The 11,732-nt window shown below is 37.2% G+C and overlaps 1 non-coding gene across 1 annotated transcript; it reads left to right on the forward strand.

Moving 5' to 3' along the window:
- Positions 1 to 9,260: 9,260 nt before the first annotated feature.
- Positions 9,261 to 9,367, forward strand: LOC141694011 (small nucleolar RNA R71). Its single transcript, XR_012563344.1, has one exon. It is a non-coding gene; the product is annotated as a small nucleolar RNA R71 (small nucleolar RNA).
- The last annotated feature ends 2,365 nt before the right edge of the window (positions 9,368 to 11,732 follow it).

An 11,732-nucleotide genomic window follows, 5' to 3' on the forward strand; every position in this document is an offset into this window, starting at 1 on the left:
ACTTCAGTTTCTTTTTATTTTCCTTTCTCTTATCATTATTTCACAAATCAATCACAATATAAGCATTGATTTCAAACATCCCGTCATTCTGGATTCGTGTCCTCAGAACGAATCTTGACAACTTTTACAACTTAGATTCATAATTTATCATACTTGTCTGCCTTTGTTCTGGCTCTAAAGCTTTTACACTATCTCCTTATCTTTGGGAATTACTTTCCCGAAAACAATTGACTGGACTTAAATCAGTTTATTCTAACCTCTGGCTCCGTGCCTTTCTTGGTCTTTCACCAACGGGTGGTCTCTCTCTTAGGAGGGTAAGTGACAAAACAGTCTTTTGTGGTTCGTCAATCATTTAGAGTCTCAAATGATTCATCTATTTCCTTTAGCCAGGCTCTTGCCTCGACTGGGTCAGCTTGTTCCTTGGAACTCTGAGAGCATAGCGACTTAAAGGTCATGAAAGAATTTCCCACCGCACTGTCTCCTTAGGGTGGTGGTTGGGGATAATAGTCTAAGTTCTCTTTAGACAGGTCCATGAATTGCCGTATAGGGGTACCATCTCGGGTCTCCTTTCCTTACTCGACTTTTGATTCCTCAGTCTAAATATTTCTTCCTACTCCCCATAATTGGAGTCATCTTTTAATTTAAAATCTTCATTTTCCACTTTATTATATTCCGGGTTCTTTATATCTTAATTGCAACCTCCCTGATTATTACGTTCCAGGTTTGCCCTTAATCTTTTTCCTTGTGGGAGCATATTACTTGGAAAATTTTGAGAATCTCCGGATATTTGTCTTACTTACTTTGCTTAAGTCTTCCCCTTCGTTTAGTCCTTGCACGATTGTAAATCATGAATTCTTAAGTTCGATAAACTTCATGACACTCTCTTAAGTGTTAATAGAGCAATTAACAATGTGATTTATCACAAACAAACTGACCTGAACTGAAATTAACGAATATATACATAACCATTTGTTCGAGGGTACAACAACTGAACATATTACAGAGGGTTACATCATTTGAACTTATCGCTCCTATCCCAAAAGTACTACCGTAGATAGTCATCTCATCATTAAAACTAATCATTCATCACTTAGGCTAATCCTCCAAAAGCGGTGCTACATGAAACCCTTGTTTGATTGCTCTGGCTCTACACACTACCATGGATTAAGAGATGCGAGCACGCACGACATCCCTAACCTGCTCCATCACAGAGGTGATGAGGTCTAAGATAGTCGCAAGTAGAGCCGAATCGACCTGACCCTCAAGATGGCCTCTAGCTGTAACACGGGTGGTAGCCTCAATCCTTTCCATGCTATACGCTAATCCTGCCGGAAGTATCCCGCCCTCAATCCTTGGTGCAGTAAGTCGATCCAACAGATCACTCCTAACATTACGGGCCTCAGACAGGCCACCCAAAGTCATATAATAATTGGCGATAAGAGAAGCCTGAGTGGTAGCATCTAGCAGTCCATGGGGTGCGGGTGGTGCAGACTCAGGAGATCCAAATGGATAACCAAGCACGGTATCAGGTGACAATGGTTCAGGGGATAAAGGTGGCATTTCCTCAGTATGTGCTGGGCTCTGTACAGGGGATGGGACAGGAATTGGTGGAACCTCATGGATGTCTACAGGAGCCTCTGGAAGAGGGTCTGATACTGGTATAATTGGGGTCGTGGAAGGCCCCACTCCTTCTGCCCTCATTAACCTTTGTGCCCTTGGTAAATCTTCATCCTCTAGGGCCACCCTCGCGGCCATTCTTGCTCTGGTAGTCGCCCTGACTACGGTCATCAGTTCCTCAGCGGTCCTTTCTTCATTCTCATCAGGATCCTCCATGAGATCCTCCTCAGCCACAATCCTTTCCGGAATAACATCCTCAACCGCAACATTCTCTATCTGAACCTCATCCGGTCCCTCATTAGGGTACTCCATCGGATTCACAATTTGATCTCCAACTTGTAATAAAACATCCTCATGTTGATGCTCCTGAACCTCAAGGTTCGGTGCTCCGCTGCCCTATACGAGAACGAACTACGTTACTATCACGATACTTATAAGGGTTCCCGTAAGGGTTTTATCTGTCAGTGCTACGTTAGGTAGCCCGACTATGAACTTGGCAAGAGTCCTTATTATCTTAGTGAACTTATTATCTTAACGTCACATCATCTCTGAGGTTTATAATGCTTGGCTCTGATACCATTTCTGTAACACCCCCAGATCCGGGGTCGGGGATCCGGGTCGTCACGAGTTCCGCTTCCCTTAACAACACCCAATCTTAATAAACAATCAACTACTCTTTAGTGTGACCCCACAATACACACACACACACCACAAGTTATAGTCTCAGAGATGAATATCCAAAAATAATCACAAGTCGTTTTATTCCACAATTAAGTCAATACACCTTAAAAAGGTTTCTGAATAAATTTACATTTCTTTGCCATTATTACAATTCATAATATACATAAGTCTAGTACATTACTAGTTGAAAACTTAGCCTATTGGTAATTTCTACCTCAGCTACAGCGGCCTGAACGCTTCCGGAAAGCTGCGGAACGTTTCCTATCCGCTTGCGAATTGGGAGCTTGGTCCTGTTCATCTTATCTATCTGATGTTGTGTGATGAAAGAAGAAAGCAAGGGTGAGCAGCAAGCCCACCAAAATAATATGTATAATGATTTACAATATATGAGCCTACTCATAATACTCATGAAAGTCTTGGTCAAAAGAAATGAACCAAGTTTGATATCTTAATGCGATGAAGTCGCAAAATATTCAGTATATATACATATATACTTTTCAAAATTATTGGAAGTCCTCTTCCATGCATAATATACACAAGGTTCCAGTTTATAACTGTATATATAAAAAAAATATCGTTGCAAGGTGATCTCATATATCTAACCTTGTCTCAACGTTTTTCTGAAAATCTTTGTCATTCATAAGACAATTATTAATTAGATATAAGTTTAAAAGATGAGGTTACCAAATACCCCAATATACTTATATCTTTCCCAATACTACTTGAACTACCACCGTTCAAGTTATAACCAGTTTCAAAAGTTCATCACATAGATGAGACTACAAGACAAGATTTGAATAGATTCAATCTTTGAAATATTATTGAATGAAATAAAGTTACGAGATACTTTATTTAGTCCCGATATATATATATATATATATCCACATATATATACCTCTTAAACATTTCCTGGAACCTCTGTTATGTAAAGTATGAACAGAGTTTGAAACATCCAATGAATTTTGGAAAGGAAAAGAATTTTGGCATAAACCAGATATCTTGCTGATCAGGCAAAGATACCAATAAGTAACCTTTTCTACTAGTAGATGGACGAATTCCCCACTGGTCATCACCCTGGCCGCATTAGGACCTATGCTGGACTGCCACTCAGCCACTTATGCATTTGATGGACTCCCACTGAGCCACTTACACTATCATGGACGCCCACTGAGCCCATGTTGCTTATGCCGACTCAATAGATGGACTTACTTCCCGAACGTTGGGTAAGTAATCAATTCATTTACCAAAACTGCAACCTTGTTGCGATTATAAAATACACCACAGAGCCGGATCCCTCAGGTTTTAAGCGAGTATTTAAATCCCCTTAAAAAGGAAGATCTTAAATATAAAAATGAGTTTTGGGATCCGCTCTAACTTTTAAAAATCATTTTGAAGACTCGAAAACACTTTATAGAGTGTTTGGAGTAAAGCTGATTTAATGAAGTAAATCAGTCCCCAGAATATTTAGAAAATGACTGAATATTATTAATTAAATAATATTCCCATAAAGAATAATCTTTATAAAAATAATTGAAGTAGAAGTATTAAAATTTATACTTGAAATGAATAGCAAATAATCAAAGATATACTTATACGAAAGTAATATCTTTATTTGAATAATCAAAAGTAAGTTTGATTATCGAGACCTTATTCTTTAATACAATAAAGAATATTATTAAGTAATAAGCGGAGTCATAATACCTCGAATGAATACTATAAATAATATTCATAAAATAAAGGAGTCATACATCCTCAAATGAATATCCAAGTAATATTCAATAATAATATAAACTGAGTCATAAGCCCTTGAATGAATATTCAAATAATATTCAAATAATAAAATAAACTGAGTCATAAGCCCTCGAATGAATACTCAAATTAATATTCAATTAAGTAAAATAAAGGTATCGAGTAAACCTTATTCGATCCATAGTTTTAAAAACTATATCCATATATATATAAATATATATATATATAATATACTCGGGAACATCGACTCCCGGTTTAGAAATATGTTCACCTTTTATCCCCTATACTAAGGGTATACGCAACTACTTGCTTATTTCTAGCATAGGTATTATGCAACTATAAGCATTGAAATCAACAGATAGATAACCAGATTACGAAACAGACATGCATATATACCATATCAGCATGCTCCAATATATCGCAAAATTTGCTAATAACAATCATGCACTATCACAAGATAATGCATATACATATATTTACATCACAACAACAGTATATCGGGTAGAAAACTTACCTGAGCGACTGGGGTTACGAATGACTCGGGACGAGTCTGGTAACCTATAAACAACAAGTTGGAATTAAACCAAAGTCACTTGTAAATCTATACTTTAACTAACTTAGACTCTAACGCTTGTTTTGCGCTCACTGATTCGCTTAAGTCACTCGGGCACCCTCGGCTCCACCATTTTTAATAATTTAACCTTTACGAGTTTTAAAGCGATTCCTTCGCGAGTGTCTTACCAACTGCCTAACACACTTACCATAAATGTTTCATACATTAATTAACCCTTTTTGGTCTTTAACCTATGCTTCAAAGTAAGGCGAGGGGAAAAGTTTCGTTCGCGAAACGCCGTTACTTGAAACGATCGTTTCTCCTAAACCGTGCATCGGAATCGAACGAACTACATATCAAAACGAAGCTCGTAACATGAGCTATCTAAACATGGCAGTGGTCATAATCTAGCAGGGGGTTCTCGGGTCCTAATGTTATGCACAAAAACAGTCTACAGAAAATCGGACGTTACGACGGCTATGTTTACGCGATTTCCCAATTTTTAACCATTCAAAACCAACCACAAACCAACCTCAAATCCAACATACAACCAACATCCATCCTCATCACATCATAACAACCCCAACCAATTCAATTTAATCATCATACTTATGCCTAAACTTAACTTTAATCATACTTAAGTTCTTTTAATCAAAACCACAACATTTACCATTCCATTTCACTACCATTCCAAATCTCAAACTCTAAATCACAACAACAAGCTACAATATCATCCTAATAATAAAAATCATCTTATAATATATAGGAATCTAGGGTTTGGAGATGGTATACCTTCCTTGAAGTGGTGGGATGAGCTAGGAAGCCTTAAGAAGCTTTGAGAAGTCTTAGGAAAGCTTGGATCTTCAAGAAAAACAAGAAAACTTCAAGTTAAAAAACTTGAAAACACTATTCATAGTCTTCTTCTTTGATTAAATGAAGAAGATTGAGAAGGAATTGATGGCTTAAACTCATGGTATAGCCCTAACTAAGCATGAAGATGATTAGGGAATTTACTCACCAATTTAGGAAGCTTGGATCTTGAATTTTTGAAAATTCTTGCCTTATGAATAGTAAAAAGCCGAGAGCTTCAAGAACAAAGCCTTGGTTGCTTTTTGATTTTTGATGAAATGATTTTTGCTTGGCTTGGTTGCTTGGTTTTTGTGCTTGCTTTAGTCAATTACCTTTTTGCCCTTGAATTTGTGTGGTTACAAAGCCACCACACCTCCTTCCTTCCCATGTCATGCCTATGTCATCCTCATGATGTCATCCTCCCTTCCTTGTCCTCTTTCTATTGGTTGGATGACATCATTCCCACTAATCCCTTTGATTAACTTCCTAATCGTTTGCCTAATGACCGCTGATCTGTTATACGGTTCACTTAACTTTCGTTCTCGTTTATCGTTTGAAGGATCATACCCGGGATCTTATTACCTAGGTTCCCTTAACCTTTCTCAATACATTATATTCCTTTTTATGATCCTCTATTATAATCCTTTAATTTAAATCCTTTTTCCTGTTACCTTATACTCAATTCTCTCCGTATCTTGTGGATTTCCGGGAAAAACCAAAGTGTTCGGAATTGGATTCTGACGATCTTTACATACACTTATATACTTCATAGAGTACTAATAATATCCCAGAATATCCATAACAGAACCCCTACATAGTGTGGCGTGAAAAGTTTTCTCATTCAGCTAAAACACTATTCACAAGGGTTACAAAAAGTTGAAAATTTTGGGGTTATTACATGGGTCCTGAGCGGCCGCTCAGCATAGCGCCCGCTCAGCTATGCTGAGCGGCCGCGCAGGGTCGGGAAATGAAATAATTATTTTTAGACTTCTACTTCTGTTTGGCTTCCAACTTCTATGTAATCTGAGTTTTATGGGACTATTATATAAGTAGATTTAGAGACGTTTTCACGAGGTTGGATCGTGGTATTAAGCAAGGAGCAAAGGAGATAAGGAAGAAGACCATTTTAGCACACAACAATGAAGAGGAAGCATACTTTCTTGTGATTCTTATTTCGTTGTAAAGTTGGATGCTAGTTTTCTTACTTTGAACTTAATTACTCTTGTGACGTACTCTGATTTAATATAATTAGTTTAGTTATTATTTTTCTTGTGTTTGTTTATCATGATTTCATATGAACCCATGATGACGATAAGTGCTATTATGGGCTAATCGTGATCATGGGGTCGCAACGGATTTACTATGGACTTCTTTAGTTAATTGTTTAATACTTTAGTGTGTGATGATTGTATGATATCTAGTATTGGTTGTGCGTATTCGTCTTATGTGCGTCGCGAACATATAAGATAGGGTGTTAATCTCTTGTGAAGCGACAGTGGATCTTGAGATTTAGAACTTGCCATTCTAGCATAGGTTCATGTATGATGTGCATGATTAGTGGGTAACTCTAACAGTTTTATTCGCCCTGTGTAATCAAAAGGAATAACTTGTGCTTAAATCGTTGTGTTGTCAATTTCTGTAGACATATAGGAACTCAACATAATTGATGCCTATTCAACTTCTATCTTAATTATGATTGCTTGGTAGAATGGTATGAGTACAATGAAAGTTGGCTTTTATCAGTTTCATGTTATTCGATTAATATCATCACTGTCACATGCTAAGGTATTAATAATAACTATTGAAGGAAGTAGTAATGAAGTTGTGATCTCATGAGTGTTTTAATATTGTTAATTGAAGTGTTATTTAAGTGATAAACTAAGTAATTAATTGTAGTTAATATTTAGTCAACAATTCTAAGTGTTAGTGTCTTAACATTGAGAAGTAATCATACGTTGGTGTGTGAGTTTAATTAAACAATAATTAGTCTGAGTCTCTGTGGGAATGAACTAGAAAGTATTCTATATTACTTGCGAACACGTATACTTGCGTGAATATTAGCGCGTGTTTTCGCCTTAACAAGTCGGGTGACCCGGGTTCGATCCCAGCAGCGGCGCCAAAAACTTGTTAGGGCGAAAACACGCGCTAATATTCACGCAAGTATACGCATTCGCAAGTAATATAGAATACTTTCTAGTTCGTTCCCACATAGACTCAGACTAATTATTGTTTAATTAAACTCACGCACCAACGTATGATTACTTCTGAATGTTAAGACACTAACACTTAGAATTATTGACTAAATATTAACTACAATTAATTACTTAGTTTATCACTTAAATAACACTTCAATTAACAATATTAAAACACTCATAAGATCACAACTTCATTACTACTTCCTTCAATAGTTATTGTTAATACCTTTAGCATGTGACAGTGATGATATTAATCGAATAACACGAAACTGATAAAAGCCAACTTTCATTGTACTCATACCATTCTACCAAGCATCCACAATTAAGATAGAAGTTGAATATGCATCAATTATGTTGAGTTCCTATATGTCTACAGAATTTGACAACACAACGATTTAAGCACAAGTTATTCCTTTTGATTACACAGGGCGAATAAAACTGTTAGAGTTACCCACTAATCATGCACATCATACATGAACCTATGCTAGCATGGCAAGTTCTAAATCTCAAGATCCACCGTCGCTTCACAAGAGATTAACACCCTATCTTATATGTTCGCGACGCACATAAGACGAATACGCACAACCAATACTAGATATCATACAATCATCATACACTAAAGTATTAAACAATTAACTAAAGAATTCCATAGTAAATCCGTTGCGAACCCATGATCACGATTAGCCCATAATAGCACTTATCGTCATCATGGGTTCATATGAAATCATGATAAACAAACACAAGAAAATAATAACTAACTAATTATATTAAATCAGAGTACGTCACAAGAGTAATTAAGTTCAAAGTAAGAAAACTAGCATCCAATGTTACAACGAAATAAGAATCACAAGAAAGTATGCTTCCTCTTCGTTGCTGTGTGCTAAAACGGTCTTCTTCCTTATCTCCTTTGCTCCTTGCTTAATACCACGATCCAACCTCGTGAAAACGTCTCCAAATGTACTTATATAATAGTCCCATAAAACTAAGATTACATAGAAGTTGGAAGCCAAACAGAAGTAGAAGTCTAAAAATAATTATTTAATTTCCCGACCCTGCGCGGCCGCTCAGCATAGCTGAGCAGGCGCTCAGCTTTCTGCGCGGCCGCTCAGCATAGCTGAGCGGGCGCTCAGGACCCTACTGGATTTTTCCTGAGTTTGCTCCGTTTCTTCGCCGTAATATGCCCCTTTCTTTCCTCTCGCTATGGTGAACACATGCCAAGGCTTATTCTTGATAATAACTCCTCCGAAATGCAACTAATACCCTGAAATGCATAAACACTAGAAAAACACATCAAATACACAAAATACTTGATTTCAAGGCACCAATTTAAGCCATTTTAAGATGTTCTAAGTGGTATAAAATGCCACTTATCAATAGAGCGCCTGAAGCTGCGGTGCAATAGCTGTAGCTGCATCACTTCCAGAATACCTGCAACCTTCCCAGACATCATCCTTTGAGTCGGGTTTTGATACTCGTTTGCAGCCATAGTTTTAATGAGATTATAGGCCTCAGTATATGTTTTGGCCCACAAGGTGCCTCTAGAAGCTTCATCAAGCATGGGCCTAGATTAGGCCCCTAAACCATTGTAGAAACCAGTAATCACCATCCAGTCAGGCATACTATGATGTGGACACTTTCTCAACATCTCCTTGTAGCGCTCCCAAGCTTCGCACATAGATTCTCCTTGTTGCTGTGCAAACTGAGTAAGAGCACTCCTCATAGCTGCAGTCTTGGCCATTGGGTAGAACTTCACCAAAAACTTTTGCGCAAGATCTTCCCAAGTAGTGATGGACCCAGCTGGTAAAGAATGTAACCAGTCCTTAGCTTTGTCCCTCAGAGAGAATGGGAAAAGCCTCAGCTTGATAGCCTCATCAGTAACACCATTATATTTGAAAGTACTATAGATCTCCACAAAATTCCTGATATACATGTTGGGAACTTCAGTCGCAGCACCTCCGAAAGAAACAGAATTCTGCACCATCTGAATAGTGCCCGGCTTGATTTCAAAAGTATTGACCTGAATAGCCGGATGAATGATGCTTGATTGAATGTCATCAATTTTAGGCCGAGAAAAGTCCATAAGAGCTGGATCAGCTTGCACTATACGATCACCCATTGTTACAGGTTCTTTCTTTTCACTCTCTTTATCCGAATCTTCAAAAACTATCTTCTCCGGAAAGTCAAGAGTTTTATATGTCTCCTCAGCCGTATCTAGATTTCTCTTGCGGGTGCGAGATCGTGTTTGCATAAACGCTCACTAGAGTACTTGAAACACAACCGGAAGCAGTAAGTAACAAGTCTTAATCAATGAATCCTAATGACCACTAATGGCAAGTACATTAACTAAATAAATTAATACCGAGTCCCCGGTAGCGGCGCCAAAATCTTGTTAGGCACAAAGCATGCGCTAAATAAATCACGCAAGTATACACGTTCGCAAGTAGTATAGAATGATTTCTAGTTCGTTCCCACAGAGACTCTGATTAATTATATCTAATTAACACTTACTCACCAACGTATGATTATTCTTCAATGTCAAGACAATAACAATTAAGGTTGCTTAACTAATATTAACTATGAGAATTAAACACTTATATTAACAATATTAAACACACAAGAGATCATAACTTCATTACTACTTCATTCAATAGTTATTGCTATTACCCTTAGCATGTAATGGTGATGATATTAATCGAACAACACGAAACTGATAAACGCCAACTTTCATTGTACGAATACCATTCTACCAAGCATCTGTAATTAAGATAGAAGTTGAATAGACATCAATTATGTTGAGACCCTATATGTCTACATAATTTGATAACATAATGATTTAAGTGCAAGTTATTCATTATGATTACACAGGGCAAGTAAAACGGTTAGAGTTACCCACTAATAATGCATACAATACATGAACCTATGCTAGCATGGTAAGTTCTAAATCTCAAGATTTGCTGTCGCTTCACAAAAGATTAACAGGCTATCTTACATGTTCGCGACGCACATAAGAAGAATAAGCACAACCTATGCTAGATATCATACAATCACCGCATACCAAGGTATTAAATAATTAACTAAAGAAATCCATAGTAAATCCACTATGATCCCATGATCACGATTATCCCATAATAGAACTCATCATCACCATGGTTTCATATGAAAACATGATATAACACAGTGATATAAACTAATAAAAATACTTAATAAATAATGAAGTACGTCACGAGAGTATTAAGGTTCAAAGCATAAAGAAAACTAGCATCCACTGTTACAACGAATTAAAAGAATCACAAGATAAACGTATGCTTCCTCTTCTTCGTTGTTGCGTGCTAAAACGGTCTTCTTGATCTTATTGCCTTCACTCCTTGTTACTTATTGTCGAAGATTGTTTATATAATAGCCCAAAAGAACCAGCACTAACAGAAGCCCAATAGAACTTGAATTCTAAATATCAGATTCTGAAAATCCACACCCAGGCGGTCGCCTTCTCCTTCCAGGAGGGCGCCTGCTACCAGGCGGTCGCCTGCTCTCATCAGGCGGGCGCCTGCAACCCTTCTGAAAAAATTATTATTTTGCTTCTATTTTTGTTGAATTCTTCGCGCATCAACCCGGGACTAACTTTAAGCACTTCCTTAGGCTTATTTTGATGAAATCCGCCTATCTAAGCAAGTTATACCCTGAGATGCAAAAACACTCGAAAATACGTTAAATACATAAAATACTCGAGTTCAAGACACCAATTCAAGCCGTTAAGAAATGCTCTAAGTGGTATAAAATGCAACTTATCAGTAGCGGATGCGGGTTCCCTAGATTAAAAAAAAGCAAGATAAAGTTGTTGGTGAAAAATTCGTTCTTCACCCTTATCATATGATTTCTAGTGATTGGATTGACCGTTCTTGATGCTCTGATATCCAAATTAAATCTCTCGTTGAGCCCGATCTTTTGATACCAATATCATCAACAAAGGTTGATTTTTTGTTAAACTCATTTTTTTCAACATTCGTCGAATTTGGGTTTTTATGTTGTGATAATTTTTGAATGTTCTTAATGATTTTATAAGCTTCCTTGTATGATTATCAATCATTTTA

This window comes from Apium graveolens, chromosome 10 (genome assembly GCF_009905375.1).
Source record: "Apium graveolens cultivar Ventura chromosome 10, ASM990537v1, whole genome shotgun sequence".
Classification (NCBI taxonomy): domain Eukaryota; kingdom Viridiplantae; phylum Streptophyta; class Magnoliopsida; order Apiales; family Apiaceae; genus Apium; species Apium graveolens.